Source organism: Meles meles, chromosome 1, assembly GCF_922984935.1.
Source record: "Meles meles chromosome 1, mMelMel3.1 paternal haplotype, whole genome shotgun sequence".
NCBI classification, from domain to species: domain Eukaryota; kingdom Metazoa; phylum Chordata; class Mammalia; order Carnivora; family Mustelidae; genus Meles; species Meles meles.
In genome coordinates, this window is record NC_060066.1 from 186,854,636 (window position 1) to 186,869,125 (window position 14,490).

Genomic DNA, 14,490 nt, shown 5'->3' on the forward strand with positions numbered 1-14,490 from the left:
ATGAAAATACCCAGGGCGCCTGGGTGGCTCAGTTAGTTAAACGTCCAACTGCTGGTTTCGCCTCAGGTCATAATCTCAGGGTCGTGGGGTCCAGTTCCTCATCAGGCTCTGCGCTTAGTGGGGAGCCTGCTGGAGATTCTCTCTCTCCCTCTCCCCCCTGTGCCTCCCCCTACTCTCTCTCTCTCAAAAGAAATATATAAAATCTTAAAAATAAATAAATAAATAAATCTGAAAATACTCTGTAAAAGTTAAGCTCTTATTCCCAGTAAGCGCTATTATTGTTAGTTGGTCATTTGGACCTTTCAAGTCCCACAGATCATAAGACGTGGATTCAGGTTCTGCCTTGAGGAAGCCATTTGACCTTGAGCCTCAGCATCCTCATCTATAAAGTAGGGGATGATGATAGCGCCTACACCTCCCAGGGCTGTTTGCAAGGCACAAATGAGATCCTGCAGGTAAAGCGCGGAACAGGGCACAGTGTCTAGTAAGCACTTAATGGACAGCATCTACTGTTCCATTCCTGTTCGACCTACCTCCCAGGAATGTTGTAAGGATAAAATGGGGCAGCAGATGGGAAGTATTTTCAAAAAGCTAAAGCACGATCTCACTGGCAGGCCTGAAACAAAGCTTGAGCTAGAATAGACAGAAATTCTACATCTGTCCCATTCCATCTTTGGCCAAGTCTATTGAGAAAAGTACTGAACTTGAAGTAAGACCGACCTGCGTGTCAACTCTGGTCTTTACAACTGGTATGGTCTGGTCAAGTCACTTCACCTCTCTGGGACTCAGTTTCCTCACCAGCAAAATGGGGGCACTATTTCACCTTAGAGGATGTTTTAAGAACATAGTGAAATGCAAATATAACTGGCTGGAACCACACAGGGCACACAATGGGTGTTAGATAAAATGTTCATTTGCTTATTCCAAGGGCTGTTGGGGGAATAAGTGGCACAGCATGGGGGTGGGGGGAGGTGGTACAGAAAGTTTTTCTGGTCATTTTAGCTAGTGGAGAGATCTGAATGGAAACACAACCACTCTGGGGCCAGCTGGGCTCCACCAGCCAGACTGGGCAGCCGTCCCTCAGCCAGGCCAAGCTCCCTTCCCAGAACCATCTGCTACACATGGCCCACCACCCCAGCGGCCTCATCAGAGCGCGGATGGTGCATGCCTTCAGCTACCAGCCTCCCTGCAGGCCCCAAATCCAGCTCAACTAAGCAGCTCTCACTTTGGCTCTAGGGTCCAGGTGGGCGGGAGACCGTCAGCTTTCCCTTATGGGGAATACCTGCACCTAGGTCTCTGGGTACAGCTCCTCCCGGATTCTGGGAACCTCAACCTGGAGGGAACAAGGGGCAGGGGCGGGCTTCTGGGTCATTGGCAAATCCCCACCAGAAGCACAGAATGTGACAAGATAACAAAAGAAACATCAAACGTTTGCAGGAGGCCTCCAAGCAGCCACGGGCAGATAGAACAGCCCTTCCAGGGCCCCTCCTGTGCAGGAAGCATTCGGGCCCTCTTCCCATGGAACATCAAGAAGGAATCTAGCCACAGAAAGGAAAGGACCCAGGATCTGGCACAGCTCTGCCTTTTATCCTAGCATTCCCCCCTCCCCGCAATTACTTCTGGTGCCCGCCTCCCACAGCCAGCTCCGGTGCCCAAGCTACTGCCCCCGCCTCGGGGGAAATTCAGGCCAGGCTTCCCTCCCAAGCGTCAGCCGCGGCCAGAAAAACGCCCCTCCTCTCAGACCACCTGCTTCAAGCCAGAACCGCCCATTCCTCCCCAAGACGCCCATTTACTACAAAGGCCGGCACATCCCCAGCCTCCTCCCGGGGAGACCGTCTCTCCCTGGCTCTACCCGGGTCAGTCAGCCTCCCCTCGCAAACACCTGTTTGACCTCGGGGCTCTCGCCCCACCCCTCGCTCACCTGAGTCACTCCGTCAGCCCCCGAGTCGCCGGAGCGCGCGCCCACGCCCCCAGCCCACTCCCAAGGCCGTAGGCCCGGTGCGCGACCGGCACCTCACCTGGCTCTCGCCCGCTGAGGTCCTCCCGCCCCCGGCCCCCCACCCCTGCCCCGCGGTGGGGGAGGGGCGCGCCCGCGAACCCGGGGCCCCGCGGGTGGGTCCGCGTGCCTGCCGCGCGCGGCTGACAAAGAGCGGGGCCGCGCCATGCGGACGCGCGACCGGGAGCCGAGCGGGCGCCCAGGCCCGCGGCGGAGACCTGGGGCCGGGAAGCGCCTTCCCTAGCCGGGCCCTGGTCGCTCCCGCAGCTGTCTCGCCCGTCCCGAGAGGGCTCGGCGTCCCATCTTCCCGGAGAACACGCCTCCCTCTGGCCTGGGCAGCGCCCGCCGCGGGAAGACCCCCGCCCCGCGCGCTCGGCGCTCCCTTGCCCGGGCCCCTGGGGCTGCAGGTGCGAGGCCCGGGCGGCCGCGATGCCCGCGCCTGTCAAGCCGCTTCCCCGCTGCCGCCGGCCGCCCGGACTCGGGCGCGGCCGCCCCGCGCCATCCAGCACCGCGCCCCGCAGCCGCCGCGCACCCGGTGGACAGGCAGGGAGCCTGCAGCCAGCCCCGCGCCTCGCGCCTTACCCTGGGAGCCGGAGCAGGGGAGACCAGCCGGTGGCAGCAGCAAAGGCGGCGGCGGCGGCGGGGCGCGCCCGGGGCTGGAGCGCAGAGGAACCGAGGGGAGCGGCTCCCACAATGGCCGAGCTCGCGGCGCCGAGCCCCCCGCCCCCCGCGCCCTAGCGGCAGCGGCTGAAGCGGAGCCGGCGCAGCCGCCCAACCCGCTCCCCCACCCCCGGCGCCGACACCGCCCCCCGCCCCTCGATGCGCGCTCCCCCCCGCCCCGCACCCCACCCGCGGCCGCTGCCTTGCTCCCGGCGCGCCCCTGCCCGGCCGCAGCCCGGCGCCCCCTCCGCACTGCCCCCCGCGCCCTCTCTCTGGGTCCCTCCCCCCCGCAACTCCTCTCGTGCCGCCGCCGGGTTCCCAGGCCAATTCACACCCCCACATTCCCCGCCCAGTGCTCCCGCGCCCTCTCCGCCGGGCCCCGCGGCCGCTCGCTGACCCCGGCCTGGCTCATCCGCCCGCCCCTTTGAAGCTCCTCACCGCTGGTCCCCGAGTCGCTGTCCCAGGCTGCCGGGTCGTCTCTCAGCCCGGACCTGGTTTTTAAACGGCCCATTCCCCGGCCTGCCCCTCCTTTGCCGGCTTCCCCCAAACCCACATTCTTTCCCTGTTCCTGGGGCTTCTGCTTCCGCTTGGGAGAGCGCCCGAGCCGGTCCACATACCCGCTGGGCTTCTGGAGCTGAACGTAGGAGGGATCAGAAGGAGGCCCCATCTTCCCCAAGGGGCAAAGGGCAGAGGGGAACCAGGCCCCATGAGGGAACTCACTCTTATGCTGCATCTCCTGAGAAAACATTTATTGAGCGGTTTCTGCATGCTCCGCCTAGTTAATGCAGAAAATAAGAGCCAGAAATGCCTTCAGTGCTTTCATAGTACAGATAAGGGAGTATCTTCAGAGAAGGGAGGGTATTCAGCTGCTATTTGGGTGTGCCTCTTGGGGGACCATGCAAGGACCATGTGAGGTGCTTTACCTGGGTCATGCGGTGTCTGATCCTTACAATCCTGTTCGTTCATTCTTTCAACAAATCTATGTACTGAACATCTACCATGTGCCAGGCCCTGGGCTCTGTGCTAAGAATGTAAGAGTGAGCAAGATGCATCTGGTCCTGCCCACTGGCTCCACTGGACTCAGCAGTAAAGGCAGGATATAAACCTCAGTGGATCCCTTAAGGCCATATTATGATCATCAATTTCTGGGTGTAGAAACTGTGACTAGATAATTTACTCAGTCATCTAGGAAGAAAGTAGCCAATTCAGGACTAGGATCCATGTCCTCAGACTCCATATCCTGGGTCTTTTTGCTCTGTAAAGGTTAGGAAAAAGTGGGTGGGGTCAACTTAGAGGCCCTTCAACTTCAGGCTAAGAAATCTGGTCTAAATTGTGTAGTTATGAGCAGCCAAGGAAGGAAGGAAAGCAGAAGAGTGAACGCAACCCAAAGACAGGCACAAGAGGAGTGTGGATGGCTATGCCAGAAGACTATTGCAATAGTCCCAGCAAAAGGTAATGAGGTTCTGATCCCAAGAAGGGACAGTGGAGATGGGAAGGGGGGATTTCCACCCCTGACACCTTCTAGGTTTCTGTCTGCATGTATCCTCCCAAGTAAAGGAAAGGAACCACCATTATTAAATTTCTACTAAGTGCTAGGCAGTGCTCCAGGCATTTATGTACATTATCTTGTTAAATCCTCCTCATAACCCTGTGCAGTAGGTATCTTTAGGATTCTCATTTTAGAATAAGGAGACAGGGACTTTGAGAGGTTAAATGACTTGCTGATGCCTACAAAGCAAGCTAGTGTTGGGGCTTGGGTTAAAGCCCAGGTTAAAGTGCAAATCTCGTGTTGTAACCATTGCTCTTCACTGTCTGAAGCCAAGGCAAAGAACCAAAGTCCTTTGATCCTGCCAAGGGTTCTTCACTGTGGACCACAGGTTCCTTTTGGACTTCCAGAGAAAGGTCAGGGGTCCAAAAATGTAGCTGGGCTGGTAGCATAGGGACGTCTCTCCCCAGAAGCCTGCAGAGGCCTCAGCCCAGGAGAATTCAACAGACCGGTTGGAAAGTTCCAACCGAGTGGGGATGTGCTGAGAAACAGTGAGGCAGAAGCAGAAATGCAAAAACCCTTCTCTGGTGAGAGGGTCACATGGGTGCCAAGGGGAAGACATAACAAGGGTGCCAGTGGCTGGGTATGAGACTCAGTGTCTGCAGGGGCTGGGACCTGTGGCCCCAAGCTCTGGAGACAGGACCAGCTGAGGAGAGCTCCTGGGGCAGGGCTGTCTCATTCCCTAGGAAGCCTGCAACCCCAGCCTCTCTGACTGGAGAGCACAGAAAGGTTTGCCTCCTCTCAACCTCATTGTCCTTCCCAAATCTGACCACCAGTCCTGTCCTGAATTATTCATGCTGTGGGCTGAGAGAAGGTGGAGCTTCCAGAGGCTTCAGGACTCAGGACCTAGGACATTCAGCTTTGTCTCCCCAGGACTTTAGCTCCAGCACTGCTGCCCTGGAATTGAGCTGCTGGTAAGATCTGCCAAGCTTTCTGCAGCTGGCTTCTGGCCAGTAACCTTGGGCTACTGGGCTTTGATTCATTTCAGCCAATCTTTTATTGAGGAATACCATGTGCCAGGAACAGTTCTGTGTCCTGTCAGGAGCACGGGAGTGAATCTGTTCAGGTCTTTGTCCTTGAGGATTTGTGGCCTAGTGGAGGGGGCAGACACTTAAAAACTATTCCTTCTACCATATCCCCTGGGTCTGGTAAGTGTTCCCCTTCACTGTCCCCCATTTCACCAACTGAAGTTCTCTGCTAGTTCCCTCCAGAAGTCCCTGGCCTTGGAACACCCCAAAGACCTGAGCAAGGTTCTTGCCTTGGAGGGGCCCCAAAACAACCTCTTACCCAGAACTATTTGGAGTCCTGAACTTGGCCCCAGACTGTGGCTTGGGCCTCTAGGTTTCCAACCACATCAGGAAAATGACACTCACTCTCGAATCCATCCATTCAGCAAACACTAATTAAGCATGGAATCAGTGCCAAGCACCCAGCTTTGTGCTGTGCGGCTGGTTCAAAACCAAATCACACAGGCATGGCCCCTGTTCTCATGCTGCTCACAGTCTCAGTGGGGAGAAAGACAAGCAAAAGGGCAATTATACTTGAACGACAGTGCAGAGATGGCGGGGGGAGTAGTATAGGACACCCTGGGAGGGAGCACAGCACAGAGGCCAGATAATTTTACCAGGACTTTCATCCTTGTCTTTCTTGGTCTTTGCATAAAGGAAGGCTCTTCCAGTAGCCTATGTAGTTTTCCATACTGGCTTTTCCTTCCACTTTATCCTGTATTCCAACCTATTCCTCTGGACCCTATGGAATCAGACAGGTGTCCAATGGGAGGTGGAGATAAACATGAACCTGAGTGGAGGCTGGAGTGTGAAGTAATGCTATCCAGAGGAAAGAGCACAGGATCCCCAAACTCGGAGGGACTTTGAAGATTTCTAAGCTCTTCCTAGAACATTTCCTGCCCATCTTTCACTGAGCGATTCCTCACATCCAGACACTGGTGCTGTCCAGATAGGTATCCCATCTGTGTCTCATCCCAGCTCCAGATTCAGATCCAACTGCCTCCTTGACATCCCCGTCCCCGCCCAGATATCTGGTAAGCATCTCAAACTCACAACATCCCCCACAGCGCTCTTGGTGTCTGCCCCTGCCACCCACAAACCTGTTCCTCCCCATCTCTGCCATCGCAGAAAAAAAGGCCCCACTACCTACCCATGTACTCAAGTCAAAGACCCAGGATTTACTCTTGATTTTTCTTCCTCTCATTCTCTTCCACATCAGTGAGGGCTGAAAAACTACCTCCATAATCTATCCTGAACTCATCAACAACTTCTGTCTTTTTATGTCTGCCTTAATCCATCATTTACCTGGACAACTGCACTAGCCTTCTGAATGTCCTTCCTGTTTCCCCTTTTGCTCCCACCCACTTCAATCCATAAAGCAGCCAAGAGCAAACCTTTTAAAACCTAAATCATGTCATGTCACCCCACACACAGTTCCAACTTACACTTAGAATAAAATGTAAACTCCTTATAATGGTCCATAATGATCTGGCCCTTGCTTAGACCTAATCTCAAGACTCCCTTGCTCCCTTCCAACACATCAGACCTTCTTTCTGTTCCTCTCACAAGCTAATCTCATTCCCATTTTAGAGCTTTGCAAAGTGTCTTAGCTGCCTGGAATTCTCTTCTCTAAAGTGTTGCATAATTGGGGCACTAGCTGGGCAGAGCATGGGACTCTTGGTGTCATGAGTTCAAGCCCCATGTTGGGCATGGAGCCTACTTAAAATTAAAAAAAAAAAATTAAGGGGCACTTGGGTGGCTCAGTCGGTTAAGCGTCTGCCTTTGGCTCGGGTCATGACCCCAGGGTCCAGGGATCAAGCCCTGCATCAGGCTCCTTGCTCAGCGGGGAGCCTGCTTCTCCCTCTCCTTCTGCTGTTGCTCCCCCTGTGTGTGCTCTCTTTCTCTGTCAGGTAAATAAAATCTTTTTTAAAAAAACTAAAATGTTGTATAATTGGTGCCGTTTTCATTATTCAGGACTCAGCTTAAAAATCACCCCCCTAAAAAAGGCCTTTTTTGACCACTCATCTACAGTAACCGCATTTGCTAAATGTCTTTATTTTCCTTATAACAGTTATCACTTTGTCATTATCTTGCTGATTTGTTTACTTGCTTCTTTTCTATCTCCCCCACTAGGATGCTCCAGGAGAGTGAGGAAGCTGTCTGCGCTGTTTACTGCTGTATCCCTACAGTGGCTGGCACACCGGAGGCTCGCAGAGACACTTGTTGAATGAATGAGCTTGAATGAGCGAATCAGTGAAGTGAGAACAGCAGAGGAAGAGACTTACCAGCAGAGAGATCAGTATGTACAACGACCTAAAGCTGAGAGAGAGTATCTAATCCTCAAGAAATTGAAAGGAGTTCAGAATAACTGGCATGAAGAGCTCTGGTGGTGTGGGTTGTCCAAAAGAAGGCTTGAGAAGTGGTTAGGGGAAATTATGGAGAATGTTGGGTTTTAGATTCTCTTCCAAATTCCATGTGAAGCCACTGGAGGGTTGGATTGTTGGGGGTTTCTTCCTTTTTTTTCTTTTCAGCTTTATTAAGATACAACTGACAAATAAATTACAAGGCATTTAAAGTATACACAATGATGATTTGGTATACAAATACACATGGAAGCATTCCCTCCATCTAGCGAACTAACATCACACACATACAGACACACACACACACACACACACACACACACAGAGTTTTGGGGGGGTGAGAACATTTAAGTTCTACTCTTAGCAAATTTCAATTATATAATATAATTTATCAACTATAGCCACCATCTTTTACATTAGATTTTCAGACTTTATTTATCTTATAGCTTAAAGTGTGTATACTTTTTTTTATTTTTATTTTTTAATTTTTGTTTAAAGTGTGTATACTTTTAACCAACTTATTTCCCTATTTCCCAGCCCCTGGCAACCACTTTTCTACTCTCTGTTTTTATAACTTTGACTTTTTTTTTTTAATTCCACATATAAGTGATACCACTTAAACACTTGGTTTTTCTCTGTCTGGTTTCTTCCACTTAGCATAATGCCCTCAAGGTCATCCATGTTGTCCAAATGGCAGGACTTCCTGCTTTCTCATGGCTGAGTCATATTCTGTTGCACACATATACCACATCTTCTTTATCCATTTGTCTATTGATGCACACTTAGGTTGTTTCCATATCTTGGCTGTTGTGAATAATGCACAGTGAACACAAGAGTGCAGAGATCTCTTTGAGATTGTTTCATTTCTTTTTTTTTTTAGACTTTAATTTATTTGTCAGAGAGAGAGAGAGACAGAGAGAGAGCACAAGGAGGGGGAGAGGCAGACAGAGGGAGAAGCAGACTCCCTGCTGAGCAAGAATCCCGATGTGGGACTCGATCCCAAGACCCTGGGATCATGACCTGAGCTGAAGGCAACTGCTTAACCATCTGAGCCACCCAGGCATCCCTCTGTTTTAATTTCTATTGGGTAAACACCCAGAAGTGGGATTGCTAGATCATATGGTAGCTCTACTTTTTTTTTTTTAATATTTTATTCATTTATTTGACAGACAGAGATTTCAAGTAGGCAGAGAGGCAGGCAGAGAGAGAGAGGAGGAAGCAGCCTCCCTGCCGAGCAGAGAGCCCGATGCGAGGCTCGATCCCAGGACTCTGGGATCATGACCTGAGCTGAAGGCAGAGGCTTTAACCCACTGAGCCACTCAGGCGCCCAGGTAGCTCTACTTTTAATTTTTGGAGAAGCCTCTATACTTTTTACCACAGTGGCTGCACCAATTTACATAATCACCAACAGTGCAGGAGGGTTTCCTTTTCTCCAAATCCTCACCAACACTTTTGATGATAGCCATTCAGACATTTCAAACAGGGCAGGGACTTAATCCGATAGGAGTTCTAGAAAAAAAAAATCATTCTGGGTGCTGGGACCAGAATAGACTTCAGGGAGGCTAAATTGAATGTGAGAAAGCTCTGATGGGTGCTAGTGAAAAGACATTTCAACTTGTCCTGACAAGACTGGGCAGGAATGATAATAGTGAAGATGGGGAGAATTGTAAGGAATCAAAGACCTTTAAAAGGGGCGCCTGGTGGCTCAGTGAGTGGAGTGTATGACTCTTGATCCCAGGGTTGTGAGTTTGAATCCCACATTGGGTGCAGAGGTTACTTAAAAATAAAATGTTTAAAAAATAAAAAACAAATAATAAAAGGACATCAACAGGGGTGTGTGGCTGGCTCATTCAATAAAGCATATGACTCTTGATCTTGGGGTCATGACTTTGAGCCCCAAATTGAGGGCAGAGTTTAAGAGTTTACTTTAAAAAAGGGATATTAGCAGGACTTAAGGATGAACGATGTGGAGGGTGAGGGAGAAGAGGAGCCAAACATAACTTCCTGATTTCTGTACCAGACAGGTTAAGTGTCATTTTCTAAGTTTATATAGAAGGAGGAACAGGTTTGGGGAGAAAGATACTGTGTTCATTTTTAGACATGCTACCTTCAAAGTACCCTTGCGCTGCTCAGTGGAGATATCCAGACCTGGAGCTCAGAAGAAAGATCAAGGCCAGAACTAGATTTGGCAAGTGAAGGGGGGTGGGTGTCTGCATGAGGACAAGGACAGACAGTTAAGCATCCATGTTGAGCTTACTGAGGGCAAGTGAAGAGTGAGGAGGGAGGAGGACAGAGCCCTGAGTGCATCAACACCGGACCCTAAGAGGTAGGAGGAAAAGTAGGAGAGTGTCATGGGACAACGGGAAGGAGGTTTTCAGTCAGAAGAGAGTGGCTGAAAAGTTGAGCGTGGTGGGGTGCCTGGGTGGCTCAGTGGGTTAAGCCTCTGCCTTCAGCACGGGTCATCTCAGGATCCTGGGATCGAGCCCCACATGGGGCTCTCTGCTCAGCGGGAAGCCTGCTTCTCCCTCTCTCTCTGCCTGCCTCTCTATTTGTGATCTCTCTCTCTCTGTCAAATAAATGAAATCTTTAAAAAAAAAAAAGTTGAGCGTGGAAAGGAATGAAAATGGCAATGCCTAAGGCAGTGGGTGATAGGCTTTTCCCCTGGCCCCGGGGACTGGTTTTGGCATGGAGCTGGACCACTTCAGGCCAGACACACACAGAAGATCGGTATAGAAGATTCTTTACTCTCAAGAGAGTCGCCAGGGGAGACTTCTGCTGTCTCTTCTCATTGTCGTCATCATGGTCATTTTGGTTACTTGGCTCAAGACACTTTTGGCTTTAGCAATATTGACATTAATTAATTAATTAAGCGAGTACTTATTGGGAACCTATTGTGTGCCAGCTACTGTTAGAGGAGCTGGGGACACAGTGAAAAAACAAGACAGAGGAAGTATCTGTGACCACAGAACTTAAAGTCTAGTAGGGGAGAGAGGCAGTTAAATGTATAACTACATTTCGGTGTGATACAGTTTTTAATAAAACTGACAGGAAGAAGAATAAAGTAGAAAGGAAAATATGGCTGTGGGACTGCTATTTTAGATAGGGTGGGCTGATCAGGGAGAGCCTCACTGAGGAGGTGATCTTGGAGCCGAGACCCGAAGAGAAGAAGACAGACTGACCTGTGAACTTCTAGAGGGTGCTGTCTCATGGAAATGGGGTGCAAGCTAAATTACGTTAAATTTTCTAGAAGCCACAATAAGGAAAATAAAAAAGCAAACATCACTGGTTGCCAGGGTTCATGGGGGAGGGAGGGAGGGTTGGATAGGCAGAGCATGGAGTGTTTCTAGGGCTGTACTCTGAATGGCGGATAAATGTCATTACACGTTTGTCAAAACTCACAGGATGGACAACATTAAAAGTGAACCTTAATATAAACTGTGGACTTCCGATGATGATGTGTCGGGTTCATGGAAGTTTATCAATGGTAACCACTGATACCATGGTATCCAATGGTAACCACTGGTACCATGTCTGGTACCACCACGGGTATGTACCACTGTGATGCAGGGGGACGGTGGCAGGCGTGGCTGTGTGTCTAAGGGGCAGGAGGTATATGGAAACTCTCTGGACTTGCAATTCAGTTTGGCTGTGAACCTAAATCCAGTTGAAAAAACAAAGTCTATTTAAAACAAGTAAAGAGCAACAGGTGAAATTAATTTGGATGATACAGCTCAAATATTGGCATACTTCAGTCTTCCCAACCATCCTCTGCATCCCACATACCCAAAATACTGTCATTTTGAAATGTAATTGACATTAAAAATAAATTAGATATATTTTTTAAAGATTTTTTCATTTATTTATTTGACAGACAGGTATCACAAGCAGGAGGAGAGGCAGGCAGAGAGAGAAGGAAGCAGGCTCTCCGCCGAGCAGGGAGCCCAATGCTGGGCTCCATCCCAGGACCCCGGGATCATAACTCCTTCGGAAGGCAGAGGCCCCAACCCACTGAGCCACCCAGGTGCCCCTAAAAATTAATTAGGTATTTAAACATCTTTTTTTTGTGAACTAGGTCCTCAAAAATCCCTTGGGCCTTTGACACTCACAGCACGTCTCAATTTGGAGCAGGCACATGTGGCTGAAGTTTCCAAATCGGGCAATGTAGAGGAGGAATGTTTCAGGCAAAGGAAACAGTAAACGCGAGAGCGCTGAGGCGAGAATAAGTTTTGTGTGTTTAGGGAGCGCCAGCAGGCGTGGGAGGAGCGGGGTGAGTGGGTGGAATTCTGGACGAGGCTGGTTGCAGCGAAGAGCAGGAGCTAGACCCCGGAGGGGGCCCCGGTCACAGCTTACTGGAATTATTGTGTGTGTGATCAGGAAAGCACTGAAGTCCTCTGAGCAGGGAACATGTGAGGTCCCTTTGTGACATGCAATGCAGCACACATGTTCCTTATCATTATGCTGTTTCTAATTATAGGGGAGGCAGCACGGGGGCCTTGGATCCCTCTTCTGCTGCACAGGGAAACCAGCCCTCTCTCCACTTTCACCCTTGCAGACTCCAGGCTCAGAGATGAAGAGCGCCTACACCAGGAGGCACAGCACGACTTTCCATGTTACTGGTGATTGGGCGTGAAGGGGCTCAGGGGACTTTGGAGGGTATCAGCCAGGCCAGCCTGCGTGGAGAAGGAGATGGAGAAGTCTGGCAGGGAAGGGAAAGAGAAATGATAGGGTAGTAATTGGAGGGATGTGAAGTTTGTTTGCTTGTTTGTTTTGAAGCAGGGAAAGATTTGAGCATGATTGAAAATTGATCTGAAAGGAGGAGGAGTAGAGAGGGAGAGGCTGGGGAGAATAGGTTATAGATAGTGGGGGGGGGGTGCGGAAAGGTGGCAGGGACTGACTGTGGGAGTGGAGGAAGGCTAAGAGGTGAGGAAGGTAGGCCTGGGGACTTCGTGATGGCAGGCTCTGTTCCAGACTTCCATGGTGCCCGTCCCCTTGCCATCCGGGTTCCAGGGACCTGCATGCCATCTCGGTTCTGCTGCCCACTCTTCTCTTTGCTAGTCACTCTCAGACCCCCAGACCAGAGATGATCTCAGCAGGGCTGACACCCACCATCTGCCCCTCCTTCCACTCTGAGCTCCTGCTCTCTGGCCAGGGACTCCTAGAGCCTGCTTCTCCTTTACTCTCTTCCATTCTCTTGCCCCAGGTTCCTGGATGCTGACTCACTCTACCTTCCAAGCTGAGCACAAGTCTCCTGGTTCTGACATCCCAAACCCACACATCTACCATGTGCAAAGCCCTCGCTGTTTAGGCATGATGCTCCCTGCTTCACAATTAACGGTGTATTATATTCAGTCCTTACGACGACACTACAAGGTATGTCCTGTCAGCGTCCCATTTTACAGATGAGGAAATCAGGGCTCAGAATGGAGAAGTGTCTTCAGCAAGGGCTCATAGCCAGGAAGTGCGCGAGGGAAGATCCCATCCTGAGTCTGTGAGCTCTAAAAACTGACCTCTTTCTATGATGCCACATTGTCTTTCAAGTGTCAGAAACAGAGCTGATACTTTGCAGATCTTATCTGGGCAATGGGTTATGGGCATAAGCAGCAGAAAGTAGGGATCGGGGTGCCTGGGTTGCTCTGTTGGTTAAGCGTCTGCCATGGGCTCAGGTCATGATCCCGGAGTCCTGGGATTGAGTCCCACAGTCCTGGGATTGAGCCCCGCATCGGGCTCCCTGCTCAGCGGAAAGGCTGCCTCTCCCACTCCCCCTGCTTGTGCTTCCTCTCTCGCTGTCAAATAAATAAATAAAACCTAAAAAAAAAAAAAAAGAAAGAAAGAAAGAAAAAAAGTGGGGCTCAGCTCTGGGGAGACTGGTTCCCAGGTAGAACCTTGGAATATAAGTTCTACGAAGGCAAGGATTTGTGCCTGTTTGATCACTGCTGTACCTCCCCCACCTCCAGCCCACCCCTGTCTCCAGAGGAGTATCTGGCACAAAATTATATGCAATAAATATTTACTGAGTGAATGAATGAGTAAATGAATGAATGAACTCTAGCCACTGAGAGGGCTGGTCAAAACCCAACCAGAGACAAAATTAGGCAGGAGTACAAAGCAGTACAAAGCAGGAAGCAAGTGTCCAGAATTGGCCAAGGTACAGCTCGGTTACAGGAAAAAGACAAAGGGTCCAGGAGGATTCAACCTCAAGGCTTCTTCCCCAACCCACGTGGAGGGATCTTATAAATTCAGCCTAAACCAATCAGGACATTGCGTTTCTTGGCCACAATAACCAATTCAGAGAAAAACACATAAAGAGCTGTTTTAATCTTTATAAATAATTGTGTATAATTTCATTTTATGGATTATCATAATTTCACTGGTACCCTAATGATGGGCTTTTAGGCGATTTCTCATCTTTTGCTATTACAAATAATGCTGCCAGGAAGAACTGTACATAAATGTCAATTCTCACAGATACATCATATCTGAAATACGAATTTCTAGAAGTGAAATCTCTGAGCTGAAACGTGTATGCATTTATACTTTTCATAGATATTGCAAATTGCCCACCACAGAGGTTGACCCATGGAAACTCCCTCCTGAAATGTGGGAGAAGATCTGCTTACCGTATTCCAGCCAAAATGTTTTATCCTTGATAGTCTGACAGGTTAAAAATGAAATGCTAGTACAATGTCAGCTCGCACTGCTCTTTTTTTTTTTAAATTTAAATTCAATTAGCCAACATATAGTACATCATTAGTTTCAGACATGGAGTTGAGTAATTCATCAGTTGCCTGTAACATCCAGTGCTCATCACATTACGTGCCCTCCTTACTCACACTACTCTTTTTTTCTTTTTAAATTTTATTTATTTATTTGACAGAGAGAGAGACACAGCGAGAGAGGGAGAAGCAGACTTCCCATTGA

General features: G+C 50.0%; 1 protein-coding gene across 7 annotated transcripts in view; it reads right to left on the minus strand.

Moving 5' to 3' along the window:
- Positions 1-3,183, minus strand: part of MACF1 (microtubule actin crosslinking factor 1) — a 353,302-nt gene extending 350,119 nt beyond the window's left edge. For 4 of the 7 annotated variants that reach the window (XM_045981979.1, XM_045981918.1, XM_045981996.1 and 1 more), the window contains exon 1: positions 3,095-3,182. The gene's annotated coding sequence lies outside the window, so the exon portion shown is untranslated. Of the gene's footprint in view, positions 1-3,094 lie in introns of all 7 variants that reach the window. The other 3 variants (XM_045981912.1, XM_045981910.1, XM_045981909.1) reach the window with 1 other exon arrangement.
- Positions 3,184-14,490: the final 11,307 nt, after the last annotated feature.